Genomic DNA, 19311 nt, shown 5'->3' with positions numbered 1-19311 from the left:
TGATACAATGGACTTTGGGGACTTGGGAGGAAGAGTTGGAGGGGAGAAAGGGATAAAAGACAACAAATATGGTGCAGTGTATACTGCTCAGGTGATGGGTCCACCAACTTCTCATAAATCTCCACTAAAAAACTTACTCATGTAACCAAATAGCACCTGTATCTCAATAACTTATGGAATAATAAAATTTAAAATATATATTTATATATATATATAAATTGCCAGAAATAATTCAAAATCATAATCTTAGGAAAACTCAGTAAGATACAAGACAATACAATAGACTAATAAAATACAATAGGGAGCCTCAACAACAGATAACACAAGGCAAAATAAATAATCTCTGAACTTAAAGATAAGTTTTTAAAAATAAGTCAGGCAGATAAAAAAAAAATGAGAGAGAAAAGAATTTAAAAGGATGGAGAAGCCCTACAGGATTTATGGGACACCACTAAGCAAATAAATAGTCACATTATGGGCATTCCAGAAGGAGAAGAGAAGAAGAAACATGTAGAAAATACATTTAATAAAATAATAGCTGAAAACGCCATAACTTCTTGGAAGACAGATAAACATTGAGACCTAGGAAGCTCAAACAACCCCAAATAGATTCCACTCAAACAGGTCCTCTCCAAGGTGAGTTAGAGTCAAACTGTCAAAAGTATAAGACAACGAATTCTAAAAACAGCAGGAGAAAAGCATCAAGTCACATACATATGAGGGAATCCCATTAGACTAAGAGTAGATTTCTCAACAGAAATTTTACAGGACAGGAGAGAATGGAATGATACATTCAAAGTACTGAAAGAAAAAAAAACCTGCCAATCAAGAATATTATACTCAGCAAAGCTATCCTTCAGAATTGAAGGAGAAGTAAAATCTTTCATAGACAAGCAAAAATAGGGAACTGATCACTACTAGACAAGCCTTAAGAAAAATGCTCAAGGGCATCTTCCATGGAGAAATGAAAAGACAGTAACCACCATCATGTGAAATTCACCAAATGTGAAATTACAATCATCACATTCACCAAATGTGAAATTATAAAACTCACTGATAAAGGCAGTGCACAAAGAAGAAAAAAAAAGGAATCAATCTCCATTGCTATAGAAAACCAACCAATGACAAAAATAATAACAGAGGAAGTAAAGAATAAAAGATATAGAAAACAATCAAGAAAACAACCAATACAATGACAGAAGTGAGTTCTCACCTATTAATAATAATTTGTAAACAAATTAAATTCCTCAATTAAAAGATACAGATTGGCTGAATGGATTAAAAAAATAAGACCTGGCTTGATGCGGTGGCTCATGCCTATAATCTGAGCATTTGGGGAGGCCAAGATGGGAGGATTGCTTGAGCCTAAGAGTTTGAGACCTGCCTAGGAAACACAGTAAGGCCCCATTTATACAAAGAAATTTTTAAAAATCTGGGCATGGTGGCACATGTGAACACTCTTAGCTGGTGAGGAGGTTGAGGTGGGAGGATCGTTTGAGTCCAGGAGTTTGAGGCTGGAGTGAGCTATGATCATGCCACTGCACTCCAGCCTGGGCAGCAGAGCAAGACCTTGTCTCTAAAAACATAAAAAAAAAATTAAAAATTAAAATGCAAAACCCTACTATATGCTGTCTACAAGAAACTCGCCTTACCTGTAAAGACACCCATAGACTGAAAGTAAAGGGGTGAAAAAAGATATTCCCTTTTGGGAATAGAAACCAAAAGTGAACAGGAGTAGCTATACTTCTATATATTGCCTGATATAATATCGATAAAACAGACTTTAAACAAAAACAATAGAAAGAGATAAATAACATTATATTATAATAAAGGGACAAATCAATTCAGCAAGATAATATAATTGTAAATATATACGCAACCAATACTGGAGCATCTAAATATATAAAGCAAATATTATTAGATCAAAAGGGAGAAATAAACCTCAATGCAGTAATCATTGAGGATGTCAGCTCCCCACTCCCAGCATCAGACAGATTATTTAGACAGAATATCAACAAAGAAACATCAGATTTAAACTGCACCCCAGACCAAATGGGCCGAATAAATATTTATTCACCCAACAGCTGCAGAATACATGTTCTTTTCATCAGTGCATATAACATTCTCAAGGGCTGACCATATGTTAGTACACAAAACAAGTCTCAAAAAATTTTTAAAAACCAAAATCATATTAAATACATTATCTGACCACAATGGAATAAAACTGGAATAACAATAAGAATATTCAAAACTATACAAATATACAGAAATTAAACAACATGTTCCTGAACAATCAATGGGTAAAAGAAGAAATTAAGAAGGAAATTTAAAAATTATTTGAAACAAATGAAAACAGAAATACAACATATCAAAACCTATGTGACACAGCAAATGCAGTATACTCAAGTTTATAGCAGTAAATGCCCACATCAAAAAAGTAGAAAGATTTCAAATAAATAACCTAATGATGTATCTCAAGAATATAGAAGACAAGAACATACCAAACTCAAAATTAGTAGAAAGAAAAAAATAATAAAGATCAGAGCAGCAATAAGCAAAATTGAGATTAAAAAAATAATAGATCAACCAAAAAAATTTGTTTAAAAAACCCAAACAAAACTGACAAACCATTAACTAGACTAAGAAAAAGATACAAGGTCTAAATAAATAAAATCAGAAACAAAAAAGATGTCACAATGGATATCACCAAAATGCAAAGGCTCATCAGAGACTATTATAAACAACTATATACCAATAAATTTAAAACCTTAGAAGAGATGGACAAATTCCTAGACACATATAACCTACCGAGATTGCATCAAGAAGAAATAGACAACCTAACAGACCAATTAAAAAAGCAACAAGATTGAATCAGTAGTAAAAAGCCTCCTAGCAAAGAAAGTCTCAGTATCAGATGGTTTCACCACTAAATTCTTCCAAACTGTTAAAGAATAGTTAACACCAACTATTCTCAAACTATTCATAGGAATTGAAGCATAAGGAATTATTTCTAACTCATTTTGCCAGACCAGCATAGACCTGATAGCAAAACCAGATCAGAAAAATAACAATGAAAAATACAGGCCAATATCCCTGATAAATATAGACGTAAAAATCCTTAACAAACAAAAAACCCTCAACATGTCAAAAAGATAATATACCATGATCAAGTGGGATTTATCTCAAGGATACAGCAATGGTTCAACATATGCAAATCAATAAATGCAATACATCACATTGACAGAATGAAGGGCAAAAATGATAATATATGATTATCTGAATAGATGCAAAGAAAAAATTTAATAAAATCCAACATCCCTTCATGATAAAAACTCTCAATAAATTAGGTATAGAAGGAAAGTGCATCAACAAAATAAAGCCATATACGACTAGCCCACAGCTAACATCATATTGAATGGGAAAAAGCCAAAAGCTTTTTCTCCAAGAACTAGTGCAAGATGAGGATGTCCACTATCACCACTTTAATTCAACATAGTATTGAAGTACTAGTAAGAGCAAGTAGGTAAGAGAAAGAAAGAAAGGGCATCCAAATAGAAAAGAAAAAGTTAAATTGTCTCTGCAGATGACATAATCTTATATTGAGAAAAATCAAAATACTCTACCAAAAAGCTCTTAGAACTGATAAATTCAATAAAGTTGCAGTACACAAAATCGACAAGCAATAATCAATAGCATTGGCTGGGCACAGTGGCTCAATGCCTGTGATCCCAGCACTTTGGAAGTACAAGGTGGAAGGATCACTTGAGGCCAGGAGTTTGAGATGATCCTGGGCCACATAGTTGGACCTTGTCTCCATAAAAAATTTTTAAAAATTAGCCAGATGTGGTGGCATATGCCTATAGTCACAATTACTTGGGAGGCTGAGGCAAGAAGACCACTTAAGCCCAGGAGTTTGAGGCTGCAGTGAGCCATGATCATGCCACTGCACTCTATTCTGGGAAACAGAGTGAGATACTGTCTGTTAAAAAGAAAAAAATAACGATCAGTAGGATTAGTAGGATTAATATGCACAAACAACAAACTAGCTGAAAAAGAAATCAAAAGGCAATCCCATTTACAATGGCTACAAAAAATAAAACAAAATACCTAGTTCCTAGAAATAAATGTATCCAAGGAGGTGAAAAACCTCTACAAAGTAAACTACAAAACACTGATAAAAAGAAATTGAAGAGAATACAAATGGAAAAATATCCCATGTTCAAGGTTCAAAATAATGAATATAATTAAAATGGCCATACTACCCAAAGCAACCTACAGATTCAATGAAATAATCCCTATCAAAATACTAATGGCATTCTTCACAAAAATAGAAAACAAAATCCAAAACTATGTATGGAACCGCAAAAGACCCCAAACAACCAAAGCAATCCAGAGCAAAGAGAACAAAGCTGGAGATATCACACTACCAGACTTAAAAATATACTGCAAAGCTGTAATAATCAAAACAGCATGATAATACTGCCATAAAAACAAACACATAGACAAATGGAATAGAATAAGGAACCCAGACATTAATCCACATATCTACAACCGATTTTTGACAAAGGCACCAAGAGCATTCACCGAGGAAAGGATAATCTCTTAAATTATGGAGCTGAGAAAACGATGTCCATATGCAGAGGAATGAAGCTATACCTCCAGTTCTCACCTTAAACAAAAATCAATTCAAAATGGATTAAAGATCTAAATGTAAGACACAAAACTATAAAACTACTAGAGAAAAACATAGGGGAAATACTTTAGGACATTGATCTGGAAAAAGATTTTATGGATAAGACTTCAAAAGCATAGGAAACAAAAGCAAAAATAAGCAAAGAGATTATATCAAACTAAAAAGCTTCTCCAAAGCAAAAGAAACAATAAATAAATAGAGTGAAAAGACAATACACAGAATGGAAAAAAAATATATTTGCAAACTATTCATCTTATAGGAAATTAATATCCAGAATATAAAATGAAGTCAAACATCTCAACAGAAAAAAAAAAAAAAGTTAAAAAGAAGGCAAATGCTCTAAGTAGACATTTATCAAAAGAAGATATGTAAATGTCCCACAAATATATTTATAATACTCAACATCACTAATCATCAGGAAAATGCAAATCAAAACCACAGTGAGGCTTCATCTTACCCTAGTTAGGATGGCTATTATCAAAAAGATGAAAAAAAAAGTGCTGGCAAGGATGTGGAAGAAAGAAAACACACACTGTTGATGGGAGTATAAAATAGGACAGTCACTATGGAGAACAGTATGGAGGTTCCTCAAAAAGCTACAAGTAGAACTACCATATCAATCCCACTACTGGGCTACTGGGCATTTACTCAAAGGAAAATAAAGCAGTGTATTGAAAAGACATCTGGCCAGGTACGGTGGCTCATGCCTGTAATCCCAGCACTTTGGGAGGCCGAGGTGGGCAGATCACTTTAAGTCAGAAGACCAGCCTGGACAACATGACAAAACCCCATCTCTACTAAAAATACAAAAATTTGCCAGGCATGGTGGCAGGCACCTGTAATCCCAGCTACTGGGGAGGCTGAGACAGGAGAATCACCTGAACCCAGGAGGCGGAGGTTGTAGTGAGCCAAGATCACGCCACTGCACTCCAGCCTGGGTGACAGAGTCAGACTCTGCCTCACACAAAAAAAATAATAATAATAAAGAAAGAAAAGAAAAGCTATCTGCACTCCCATGTTTATTGCAGCACTACTCACAACAGCCAAGTGTCCAACATCAGGTTAATGGATAAAGAAAATGTGGCGTATATATACACCATGAAATACTATTCAGCCATAAAAAAGAATCAAATCCTGTCATTTGTGGAAACATGAATGGAACTGGAGGACATTTCGTTAGGTGAAATAAGTCAGGAACAGAAAGTTAAACACTGCATGTTCTCACTCCTTTGTGGAAGCTAAAACAAGAATGACCTCATACAAATGAAAGTAGAAAGAGTCTGGGAAGGGTAGAGAAAGGGAGATATTTGTTAAAGGATACAAAATTACAGCTAGATAGGAGTAACAAATTCTAGTGTTCTACAGCATTACAGGATGACTAGCTAATAATAATACGCTATAGAGCAGAGGTGTCCAATCTGTTGGCTTCCTTGGGCTGTGATGGAAGAAGAATTGTCTTGGGCCACACAAAAAATACAATAACACTAATGAGAGCTGATAAGCACACAAAAAAAAAATCACAAAAAAAATCTCATAATGTTTTAAGAAAGTTTACAAATTTGTGTTGCGCTACATTCAAAGCCATTCTGGGCTGCATGCTGCCCACGGGCCACAGACAAGCTTGTTATAGAGTTTCAAATAGCTAGAAGTATGACATTGAATGTACCTAACAAAAAGAAATGATAAATGTTTGAAATGATGGACATGCTAATTACCCTGATCTGATCACTGTACACCGTATATATTGAAACATCACTACATACCATAAATATGTATAATTATGATATGTCAACTTAAAAATATAATACAGTATAGCTCTATTAAACACAGACTTAAAAACAAGAGGTATTACTAGAGACTAAGAGGGTTTCTCATAATGGTATATACTTAAACAAAAATGCACCTTCAAAATATACAAAACAAAATGAAAGCACAAGATGAAATTAATAAATTGGCCTTCATATACTTCCCCTTCAATAACTGATTAACCAAACTGCAAAAACATCAGTAAAAAATGGAATATTTGAATAACATAATTAACTAACTTAAGCTAATAAACAGATATGAATCTCTGCAACCAATAACTTTCTTTTCAAGAAGTTACGGAACATTTATGAACAATGACTATGTACCAGGCCACAAAACAAGCATCAACAAATTTCAAATAACTGGAATCATGTAGACCACATTCTCTGGTCACCATGAATTAAAATAGAAAAAAAAATATTTAAAAGTTCTAGGAAAAAAACATATAAATAAGTCAAAACTCAAAGAAGAAATTATAATGAAAATGTTAAAAACTTACATGTGAACAATAACAAAACATTATATATCAAAACTTGTGAAATAAAAACATTGCTGAAGCAATACTTAGAGAAAAATTTATAGTCCTAAATGCATATGTAGGAAAGAAGTGAAGCTGTAAGTTAATGAATTAATCATATAAATTTAGGAGATTAGGGGGAAAAAAACCCAAGATGTAGTAGGAAAGAAAAAATAAAGATGAGAACAGAGATTAATAAATAGAAACAATGATAGGAGAGAGAAGACAAAGCCAAAAGTTGGTCCTTTGGAAAGTCTGAAAAGAACAAGTAAAAACTCTGGAGACACTTGCCAAGAGGCAAAGAAGACACTGAGTCAGGGCAGGTGGTGCAGGGGTTGGGGGTGCGCAGTGGTGGACAGCAGGAAGTGTTCGCTGCCTCTGCAGGCTTCCTTATCCCACTACATACAAGAGACTTGGGTGTTGCACTCCAGCAGAAAATCTCACCTTCAAGTGCTCTTGACTAAACATGCAGAGCACATCCCTCTGCCTCCTTCCATGCACCTCCCATGATCCCACTTTTTCTGGCCATGTTTCCACCTTTTGGGGAAGCAATTTTAACCATCTTTCAGATTTGTGAAAAATGTTTGGTCTTCTGTTTTTCATTCTCTTTGTTGCTTTCGGATCATTTATAACAGAGAAAGGGAAAATGTCAGCATTGCATCCCCATCCACCATCAGCAGCAGCCTAAAGGAAAAGGAGCCCAAGCAGAAAATGGATGGTGGCAGGGGCAGTGGGAAGAACATGCATCAGGTACTTGGAACCTGCAAAAGGAAGGATTCAGACCTGGGAGCATGAGGGAGCCTTTAGGGGATCTCAGCAACATTCCAGAACCAGACTGCAAGATCTGCAGTTCTAGGAGAGGCACCTGACCTTCATTGGACCACAGAGCTGAAAAATTGATTGGTGGGTTTCTAAAAGACTTGGAACAAGGATTAAAACAATTAAAACAGCATTTCTGATTTTTCTTATCATTAGCTGTAAAAGAAAGATACTCATCTCAAACATAATACTATTTACATATCATTCTAGTAAATCAAAATCCCTAATGATTAATAAATTGTTTCTCAGAAGAAACAAAACAACAAAACTATATTCATATAACACAAACACAAAAGCAGCACCTGCCATATTTTCTGAGGCTGGAGCTACATGGATAAAATGAAATGATGTTGGAGACAGAGGTTTTCAAGAGGAAGTCAGAAAGAGGTTTTAGGAACTGGAAGTACTGCTTACACAGATTGGGATCTCTTCAGGAAACAAAACAAAACAAAAAAGCCATCATGTAAAGAGGCTTGGGTATTTTTCTTTTCCCCAGAGATTTCACCAGAATCCTGTCATCTGGGCTTGCCAGCCTAGAAAATGACTCAATACACTTTGAGATAGTTACATTTCATACCAAAAAGAGAGAACCATATTGCAGAACAGTTACCTGAGCCACCAAGATTCAGTGTCAGAAGATTATTTGAGGCTTTTGGCAAATAGTCACATTAGATCCCGAGGTCATGGGCACCTGTTTTCCAGGCACTCACCCTTTCTGGGGCACACACGTCTTGCATTCTCTCCCCCAGTGTCAGCTCAGTAAGATTAAACTGTCAGCCCACAGCATGGATTTGTGTATCCCAGCTGCAGATCACACATCTGTCTCATCAGTGGTATCACATTGTAAATCATAGGCACAAAATGGAATTCCATACAGTGTTTTTTCTTGCCCCAGATGATGATATATAAATATACACAGAAAATTTAACTTAATTATCTAGGGAAGGCTGGGCGCGGTGGCTCAAGCCTGTAATCCCAGCACTTTGGGAGGCCGAGACGGGTGGATCACGGGTCAGGAGATCGAGACCATCCTGGTTAACACGGTGAAACCCTGTCTCTACTAAAAAATACAAAAAACTAGCCGGGCGAGGTGGCGGGCGCCTGTAGTCCCAGCTACTCGGGAGGCTGAGGCAGGAGAATGGCCTGAACCCGGGAGGCAGAGCTTGCAGTGAGCTGAGATCCGGCCACAGCACTCCAGCCTGGGCGACAGAGCGAGACTCCGTCTCAAAAAAAAAAAAAAAAAAAAAAAAAAAAATTATCTAGGGAAGGTAATGATCGAATAAAAAACCAAAAACAATTTTCTGGATGCCTTTAGGCACACAGTTTCATAAAGTTCCTTTTACTTTCCCTGCAGAAATGCAGAATTCATCCTTAGGGTAAGTTGGAAGTGGGTGAGGTTTCTTTTAGTAAATCATCCAGCCCATTCCCCAACCAAGTCCACCTATCAGCCATTTCCTCACTAACCTCTGGTAGTGTCACGCTGTTCTGGTCTTCCTGTCACTAGCAATTGATCTCATAAATTCATTCACATTAGGGTGTTACTGTAACAGTGTTACTTTGGAGTTACCCCAACAAAAGTCTTCTAAATTTTAACACAAGACAAGACAAAAAGGAATAATCGTCCAATGGTAGAATCTACCCCCCAGGATGGGGGAGACAGAGGCAGAGCTGGACAGAGGTGCTTTCCTGGTTCTCCCCAACAGGTGCTTGCTTCCTTTTGTAGTCTGTCCTCCATTAAAGGCACTACTAAATAATTGACCATTTAGACTCTTACCAGTTCTCCCCAGCTAGGTAATTTTCTTTTTTTTTCTTTGAGATGGAGTTTCCTCTTGTTGCCCAGGTTGGAGTGCAATGGCTCAGTCTTGGCTCACTGTAACCTCAGCTTCCTGGGTTCAAGCAATTCTCTTGCCTCAGGCTCCTAGGTAGCTGGGATTATAGGCATGCACCACCATGCTCAGCTAATTTTTTTTATTTAGTAGAAACGAGGTTTCACCATGTTGGTCAGGCTGGTCTCGAACTCCTGACCTCAGGTGATCCACCCGCCTCGGCCTCCCAAAGTGCTGGGATTACAGGCATGAGCCACTGCGCCCAGCCAGTAAATATTTATATGAGGTTTATGATATATTTATGTATAATCATTTATATGATGCAATATTCAAAATAAAAAGGTCCCAAACCTCTGAGCTTTCTATTTGAACTTTAGGGTATTTATATATGCACAAAAATATATACCTATGTATTTTCTCCTTTAACATCTTTATTCTTCCTTCTGTAGTATTATCTCCTTAATGTGACAGATACTATCCATCTACATTGCTATAGCAATTTAAATTAGTATTGTCACTTTGGGGAGTAATTTGGCATCAAATGGTCAAATTCAAAGTTTACATAAAATAAGACCCTGCAATTTCACTTCTAGGCATATATCTTCAAGAGTTTCTTGTACATGTGCATAAATAAATTTCAAGGATGTTTACTGAATGCATCTATGTAATAACCCCCCAAAATTAAAGAAACAATCAAAAGTTTATCATAGAAAAACACTAAAAATATGAACATGATCTGGGTAAAACAACTTAACTATTCTTTCAAAAACACCAAGTAATAAATGCAAGTTACAGAATGCACAGGAAATAAAAAGCAACCTCCATGGATAACTCTATAGTGAAGTTGGCCATGAAGAGCCAATAAATATGCAGATACATTCTGCCTCACCACTAGAGAAAGGTGAAATAAAAAGCAAGGTTCTGGGGTTCTTCTTTTTGCCCAAGAAACTAGCATTGTTATTTAATAATCATACTTATCAAGGGCAAGGCATGGGAATTTGGCATACTCATATACTACTAATGGCAAGATAAATTTATAAACTTTTCTGGAGGGTTATTTGAAAATATATATCAAAAGCTTAAAGTAAACTAACTTTGACAAAGTACTTCATCTCAAGAAAACAAAGAATGTCTACAAAGTTGAAGTTGATAAAAGTCTAAAGTGCCTAGGGTCTTAAAAGAATGGTTTCATTGAACAAATTATGGTATATAGATCAAACAGATTATTTGAAGGATGAAAGTAATGACAGAAGAATAAATACTGGCATTAAAGTTGCTGACATGTTTTTAAGTTTTTTAAAGTATCACTTTATTTTTAAAAAAATATTCATATGGTCCATATTATTCAAGGATACTTGTTACCAGAGAAAAGTCAGTTAAAGTGAATCCACTTAAAATATCACAGTAAATAATGGGAAATAAAGTTTTGATTAGTATTACCTTTTAAGGGAGAAAAAACAAGAAGATACATTTTATTTAATGTTTTAGCAAATTTTGATATACAACTTTACACGAGTTCTTAGAACCACACTATCCAGCACATGTGGCTACTGAACACTTGAAATGTGACTAGTCCAGTTGAAATGTGTTGTGGGTATAAAATACATTCTAGATTCCAAAGACTTAGTATATAGAAAAAAGAATGTCACACATTCCATTGATAATTTTATATTGATTATATCTTGAAATGTATACAAAAGTATATTTGATATACTGAATTAAATTAAATATATTATTAAAATTAGTTCCACCATTTTTAAAAACTTTTTAATGTGCCCATGAGAAGAGTTTAAACTACATGTATTCCTAGTATTATATTTCTGGTGGAAAATGCTACCTTAAAATAAATCATGTTTTCATATTTGGGGCATAAATTTCCCAGCAAACTTAAAGAGTACAAAACATCCTTCAATGAGCATTTGACATTTTTGACAAGCTCAGAAAGAGTATCACTTTTGAGCAAAATTATTTGAGGATTGGCATCAAAAGGACCTCTCCCTATTTTGTCATTCAACTCATTCTCTTCTGGAGCATGCAGATACTGTCTCTTTTTTCGATCCTTACCAGGTTTAAGACTGTCAGCAATCAATGTGTTCAACAACGAGCAAATGTTTTCTGCAGATTGTCAACCTAGTTTCATCAATTTCACGAAGTTCTCCATCTTTTGCAAGATTTGCAATTCTACTCTACAATGAATTTGCACTATCATGTCCAATAAAATCCTATATAACTGAGGAGCAACTGGCCCATAAAGAAAACGATGCTTAGTAGACAGACACTCATTAGTTCTATGTTAAGACATCAGAATGGGGACCTACATATAAGTGGACAGTTCATTAATGAATGTTTTCATGTGATGATGTGAAGGCTGTTATCATTATGAAGGCTTAATAACTAGTGAGATTCAGAAAACGAATATTTTATAAGGTTTGCATCTATGTATACAATATCAAATGACCTCTGGAAAAAAATATATAAAAATTTCAAAAGTGACTAAGTGGTGGGAATATAGGTGATTTTTACTTTTTTCTTTCTGTTTGCCTATATTTCTATAAGTACGTTTTATATTAACACGTTTAGTTTAATTTAATTTCAAATGCCAGGTCAAATCCCACATTCCCCATTAGCCACTCCATTTGGGCAGGCGTCCCCCTAGTGAATCCTCCTCCTCAGGACTCCAAATCAATGCTCTTTGATAATTTATTACTAACTACATTGTATAATTATGATAATAACTAATACTTATGTGCCAGGCACTGTCCAGAGTGCTTCATATTTATTTGCCTCTTCAGTTGGTCTGATCTTTCTTCAAGACACTGATCCTCAAGTAAGAGAAGAAAGAAAAATACCTACAAGGGGAGTTTACCCTCAGGATAGGGTGTCAGTATGATTTGAAAAGGCAAATTCAACATTAAAATATAATTTTACACTTGAAAATATAATGTTTTCATAATACAAACTTTGGAAGGAAAACAAAATGAATTGACATTATAGCTAATAATTCAACTTTGTTAAAGAGGATATAAAAAAGGAATATGATAAACATTTAACATAAGCATAATTGAAAAAAACAAACACTATTAGAATACCAAAAGTATACAATTCCTTAACACATTAAAGTATATCTACCACAAGCCTAAAGTAACCATCATACTCTTGGTGAATATTTAAAAGCATTATCAAAGTCATACCAGACTAGGAGGTCCACTATCACTACTATTCCTCTACATTATGCCAGAGGCCCTAGGCAGTGTAATATGCAAAGGAAAAAATATATAAAGTTTTAAAACAGAAAAAACAAAATCACCATTACTTGTAGTACCTATGGCTTTCTACAGAACATCCAGAGAATCTACAAGCCAACAAAAATGCTAAACAGAAAATTAGAATACATAAAACCAGCCCCCTTACTATATACTGGCAATAACCAATTTTAAAAATGTAGCTAGAGGAGAGATGATCCCATTCACAAGAGCAATAAAACTTCTAAAGACTAATGAAGGGATACTAAGATGTAATGTATATATATGATGAAATACACCAATAAAAAGGAATGAAGCAATGATACATTCAGCAACATAGATAACCTTGAAAACGTTACACTAAGTGACAGAAGCCAGACACAAAATGCCACATACTATATTACCGTATGATTCCATTTATATGAAATATCCAGAATTGGCAAATGTATAGACTTGGACAGTAGATTGGTAAGGTTACCTAGGGCTGGGTGTGTGGCAGGGTGTTTGGAGGGATGAGAACTGAGAAATGACTGCTAATGGGTACAGGGTTTATTTTGCAGGGTTCAAAAATATTCTAAAATTAGATTGTGTTGATGGCTGCACACCCTGCAAATTTACTAAAAACACTGATTGTAAACTTTCAGTGAGTGAATTGTATAGTATGTGACTTATACGTCAACAGAGCTGTTAATTGAAAAATGATAATGAAAACCTATAAGGTGCCTAATACAAGTTTCAGACCTTTATGGAGAATATTATAAAGTCTTGCAGAATGACCTAAAAGATAATGTATAGAGATAGGCCATGTCCATGAAAGGAACATATCAATAGTGAAAAGATAAAAAGTCTCCTCTAATTAACCTTTAGATTCAATGTAAATTATAACAGGAATTTTCATAGGAAGGGATAGATCCTAAAATTCATGTTGAAGCCTAAAGCATCAAGAACAGCCAAGACAGTTTTAGGGGAAAAGGGTAAGAAGAGAAGATTTATTATAAAGCTTTAATAATTAAATGAAATGGTATTAGCTCAGGAATCACAAAAAGATGAGTAGAACAGAGAGTCAAGAGACAGATCCAAGGATATAACAGAAATTAGCCTATGTCAGAGATGGCAACAAAATAAGTGAGAAAATAGTAAACTATTCATGAAATGATAATGGGGTAAATGGTTTTCAATATGGAAAACAATTACACCCCTGCCTCAACAACACAGATATATAAATTTCAGAGGAGTTCAAAGACCCAACTATGAAAAACAAAATTTTACCAGTAAAAAAAATGAATGGCAAGACACAAAAAAGAAAACTGTAAAACTATATTAAAACTATATATTAAAAAGATAATCTCTAAGGGAAATGCAAAGTAAAAGAGCAGTGAAATACATTCCATGCTTCTCAGATTAGCCCAAATCAAAACATCTGATTAATACCAGTCACAGCCAAAGATATGGGAATACAAGGAACTCCAACACAATGCAGTAGGAGGGCAACCTGCCAAACCTAGGAGAGCTAAAATAACAGATGAATGTTGATTTAAGCATACATATCCTACTACCCAGTTATTCACCTTCTGAGGATATATGCCCAAGACACACTCTTGTACATTTCTAGAAGATCTTGTCAAGGATATTCCTTGAAATATATTTAATAATAGCAAGAGATAGAAAAATCTTTTATTCATCAATATATAAACTGTGGCATAGCAAAGGAATGCTAAGCTAAAATGAATCAACTAGATTTACAATGATCAATATATGTTATCAACACATGTAAAAAAGTGTTAGGTGAAAAAAAAATCACAAAAAATAGGTAAGACGGGTGTCCATAATGTGGTGTTTTAAACACATAATAAAACTAGTAGGCATACTGAGTCCCAACATTGCAGGTTGAATGCAATTGACCCCAAGTTCTCATCTTTCACTGTCCTTCTTGCTTATGACAGAATTTTCTATTTACAGCAATTCCATACTTACACTTAAGTGGCTACATGTAAAGTGCTAGAGAAGGTGCCAGGGAGGACAAAAGAATTATATATAAGACTCCCCTCCACCTCCTGGCCGCTACAGAAGAGTACAACTCAGCTAGGGATGTTGTCTCAGGGACTCGGCTCTTAACCTTCACTCTGGCTTTCACAGTGTGTAAACGTAGAGTGTGTAACTTTCAAGGAGCAGTTCCTTTATCTATAAAATGGGAAAGCCATCCTCCTCCTATTGTGAAGAGTAAATAAATATAATTATAGTGTCCAGCATATGACAAACACTCAACACTCTTGGTGATTATGGGCATGGAAGCCACCAAATGAATACAATCTTTTAAACAGCATCTCAGTCGTGCTGACAATAAAAACAAAAGGTGATGGATGGGAGAAGGGCACCAGCTGGGTCCATTTAGCCTTCTCCATATCTGGATACAACATCCCCACATCTCCTGGGTAACTTGGGCGTGCTCTGTGGGATGTTGGGACATGTCTTCCAGCAACAGTAGTGTGGCTACAGCCAGGCCTATATATTCTTCCAGGTTCAGCATGGACAGGGCTCTGTGAAAAGAGATACCAGCCTTTGGAATGAGAACTCCTTCCCTCAAACCTCTGAAGAGATTCTGGGGTAGGATGAGGTGACCTAAACTTGCTTCTCAGTTAACCCTCTTTCAAATCACAAGGACATACCACCTTAACTCCATCTTACTGAGGAAAAGGTAACAGTGTTTCACCTCCAGCTCCCTCCAACAAGTGCGTGCCCCCATCCCACGGGCCATCTTCATAAAGAGCTGGGATAGAGTTCTACCCATGGATTTAGTAGTAGGGACCACACAAGGGATCTACTTGCTAGATATGGAAAATAGTAGTTGGAAATCACGTTCGGAGATACTGAGTTGTTGGATTTTATTCCTGGGATTCCTTTCTGAGAGCTTGGGAAAAGATGGTAGGTATTTCAGTTCTCCAGCCAACCTGGCGCCACCATGTGGCAACGACATCAACAGTTCATAAATCAGTCAGCTTTCAAATGCTGATTCTCTGTCAACTTTTTATCTTCGAGGAATTCAAAATATTTCATTTTTATGTACCAAATGAGAATCTATTCATTTTTTCCTCATTCATATTTTAATATCACATAATTTCATATTTGCATTACTTTAATTCACTCTATGAAAAAGCTCTTATGGGAACAAGCCAGCCTCCATTGACCAATGTCAGCACTGTTACATCTGGGATCAGGTTTGTTACACCACCAAATAACTAATGATCAGGGTGTGGTGGGACAACCAAGTCACTCTTCACTCAGATTGTAAGGCTAAATTCTTCCATTTTTCTGTACTGGTTTAGGTATAACTACTCTTGGTTTGCATTTATTAAAAAGGAGGTAGAAAATCATCAAGAAGTGTCATTTTAGCTTGGGAACTAAAATGATAAAATAAATAACAATAGTAATAAAAATAAAACCAACCTGATAAAACTAAGCAAGATGATGGCTACCCTTGGAGGATAGTGCCTGTAGGTAGGGGTAATGGGAAGACTGGAAATATTCTGGGTCTTAATTAGGGCACTGGTTACATAGGTGTGCTCAGTTGTGAAAATCCATTGAGTGTATCCTTCAGAACTGCACTATTTTCTGGAATTATACTTCAATAGATTGCTAAATTCACCAAGGTCTGATCAGTCATCTCCCTTTAACTTGGCTTTCAGACAAGAGTCTGTGCATACACAAAAATAACTCGAAGGCAAAATCAGGGGGAAGCCTTGTTTTCTACTGGATATTTTTCAGCCATCAGGAATCCCTCTGGGCAGGGAGAAAGGAGACAGGACATAATCGATGCTACTGCTAGTTTAAACGACTGAGCTGAGTATGGCTAACACTTCACTTTCTCAAAAGTGAACAAATTCTGCAGCCAGATAACTCTCCCTTCTTCCACCATACACGCCGATGAAACCCAGACCACATAGAACACTGAGCCACCAAGAGATACACACCATCTCTAGAGACACACTTTGACTCCTCAGAGACACCACACACACAGAGCCTCCCCCCACTTTCCAGAAACAGTCCCACAGACACAGCTTCTGGCCCACAGAGACAGCTCGCAGATGGAGGTAGGGGTGGGTAATTAGGAGAGATGCAGCTGCCCATGGCCAGGCAAAGGAACATGAGCAGGAAGATGGAAAGCAGTATGTTCAAAGTCTTGCTAAACTAAATTTCTCTAAAAAGAAGATTTTTAAATCTGCAAACAGGGTCCCAGATATTGCTGTAAAATTTTTTAAATTACCTCCATTTCCACCTATAGCCCCGGATGCCTTGAACCATCTTCCTTCGACTTTTTAATAAAACCCCAGTGCACTGTCACATTTATCATATCCTCTGAACTCCAAGTTCCTTGGTAAGACTGAAAGGCGGTGGGGATTATTCCATTTTATAAATGAAAAAGTTCAAGTTCAAAGATGCTGGTCAGTCATCACAAAACTAAGTAGTGATCTCATGGCTGAGTTTCAGAGTTGTGGTGGGGGAGGCTGAATTGAAGGGACAAGGTGATAATGGCAAGAGAGGGTAGGTGACCCTCTCCCCAGCCCAGAGCTCTGAGAAGCGCCCATAACACCACAGGCGGCCCCACTGGAGCCACCTCAAAGGACCTGGAGTAAAAGAATCACATTCGACGTCATTTACATACACCAAGACTGGCCAGCCCCCAGTCTCAGTCTTCCTCCCCTAAGAAAGTGTCAGGAAAATCAACAAATCGAGATCATGGTCGGAGAGATGGAGAGCATGGAAATGAAGCCAGACTGAAGGCAATTTCTAGGAGCAGATAGGAGCCAACGTTAGCGAACCAAGCTCACAGCGTACTCGCTTCTCTTAGGAAGTCCCTAGGCCCAAACTGGTGTGTGCATTTAAGAGTTTTGAGATTCGTACTTATCCTTGGGGACGGTGCTTATTTGGAAAAAGAAAAGAGGAACAGGACGGATCTAAGAACAAATTCCCCTACCCTGCCAAGACGTCAGTAAATTAAGGAACAAGAAGGGGAGCAAGTGCTTCAAAAAAGCCTCAGGTCTTGGGGTTCCCACCACTGAATCTTTCCGCTCCACGCCTCCATCAGGAAGATTCCCCGCCGTTACCTCCAAATCTATGTAGAGCCCCCTAGGATTGGCTCCCTACCTTTTCAAGTCTGGCGGCTGTGGCGGAAAGGGAGTATGAGGAGGAATCCGGGATGAAGCTGAAGTGATTGCCCCGCCAACAGCGCTCCCCTCTCCAGGCAGCCCGCAGGCGAGGGCCAGACGCAATCCACCTGTGTTCTAACTCTGAGCACCAGCTGTGACCTTGAACGAGTCCCTGATTAGCCCCGTTTTACAGAAATTAAGAGTTTGAAAGAGTCAGGTCCACCGCGCTGGGCTGCTGCGGGGCGCTTACCGGATGGTTTGAGGCGTCCCGCCGGTGCGCCCGCAGCGCAGTAGGTACGCGGTGAACCGCAGCCCAAGCGCTACGTGGCCAGCCGGGATCGGAAAACGCGAGGGAAACGCAGAGGCGAGCTCCCGCCCCAGCAGCGAGAGAAAGAGGCGATTCTGACTCCGCGATGATCCCTGAGCAAGTTCAAGTACCCCCGCCCTTCGACCCTCCGCAGAGGCTGACTGGCCGCGCCTAGGGTTCCTGGCTCCGGACGCGCACAGGGTGCGGGGGAGCGTGAGAGACACCTCCACACCTTCACACACCCACCCCCGAAGTTGCGGCAATGTTGAAGGGAGAGTGGCGCAAAGCTGCCAGAGGGGAGAAGAGGGAGGCGGACGGTACTCACACGGGTTGGCCAGCCTGAAGCAGGTCTGCGACCGGGGTCATCGATGGCGGCCGGGCTCAGGCCACCGAGCCTTGGTGCGCCCAGGGCACCTGCCGCAGCGCGGCGCGTGGATTAGAGGCTGCCGGCGGCGAGGAAGGGGCGCGGGTCGGTCTGCGCGCTAAAGCTGGGCTGCAGCACCGCGGGGGCTCGGCTGCCAGAACTGCAGCCGCAGCGGGAGCCCGGGAACCGACAGGAGGCGGGAGCGCGGCGGCAGCGTCGGCAGCAGAGGCTGCGAGGGAGGCGCCCGCGCCGCAGGCAGCTAGGGCCAGCCTGGCCGCAGCCGCGGCCGACACCTGCTGGCCAGGCCGACAGCCAATCAGAGGCGCCCGGAGCGGGGGAGCGTGCGGAGGCGGGGCGGGGGCGCGTGCAGGGCACCCGGCGGGAGGGGCAGCCCGCGATCGCGATCGCGCCTGCGCCGGGGCCGGGGGTGCCCGCCGGGCCGGTTCCTCCAGAGCACCTCGGGCGCGCGGGCGGCACGCGCCGGGATGGGCGGGGCGCACCGGGAGGAGGCTGGGCAGGGCTGCGCGCGCCCGGGGCGGGGACCCGCGCCCCTCCCGGGGCTCTTCCCTGCGGCGCAGTGCAGTATTGGGGCC

The 19311-nt window shown here is 38.7% G+C and overlaps 1 protein-coding gene across 5 annotated transcripts in view; it reads right to left on the bottom strand.

Moving 5' to 3' along the window:
- MYRI (myosin VIIA and Rab interacting protein) overlaps window positions 1-18991 on the bottom strand; it is a 412711-nt gene extending 393720 nt beyond the window's left edge. For 2 of the 5 annotated variants that reach the window (XM_011738817.3, XM_011738816.3), the window contains exon 1: window positions 18680-18952. The gene's annotated coding sequence lies outside the window, so the exon portion shown is untranslated. Of the gene's footprint in view, window positions 1-18045; window positions 18255-18297; window positions 18654-18679 lie in introns of those variants that run through there. The other 3 variants (XM_011738813.3, XM_011738815.3, XM_011738814.3) reach the window with 3 other exon arrangements.
- Window positions 18992-19311: the final 320 nt, after the last annotated feature.

Source organism: Macaca nemestrina, chromosome 2, assembly GCF_043159975.1.
Source record: "Macaca nemestrina isolate mMacNem1 chromosome 2, mMacNem.hap1, whole genome shotgun sequence".
NCBI classification, from domain to species: domain Eukaryota; kingdom Metazoa; phylum Chordata; class Mammalia; order Primates; family Cercopithecidae; genus Macaca; species Macaca nemestrina.
This window is presented reverse-complemented; position numbering and strand designations above follow the sequence as displayed.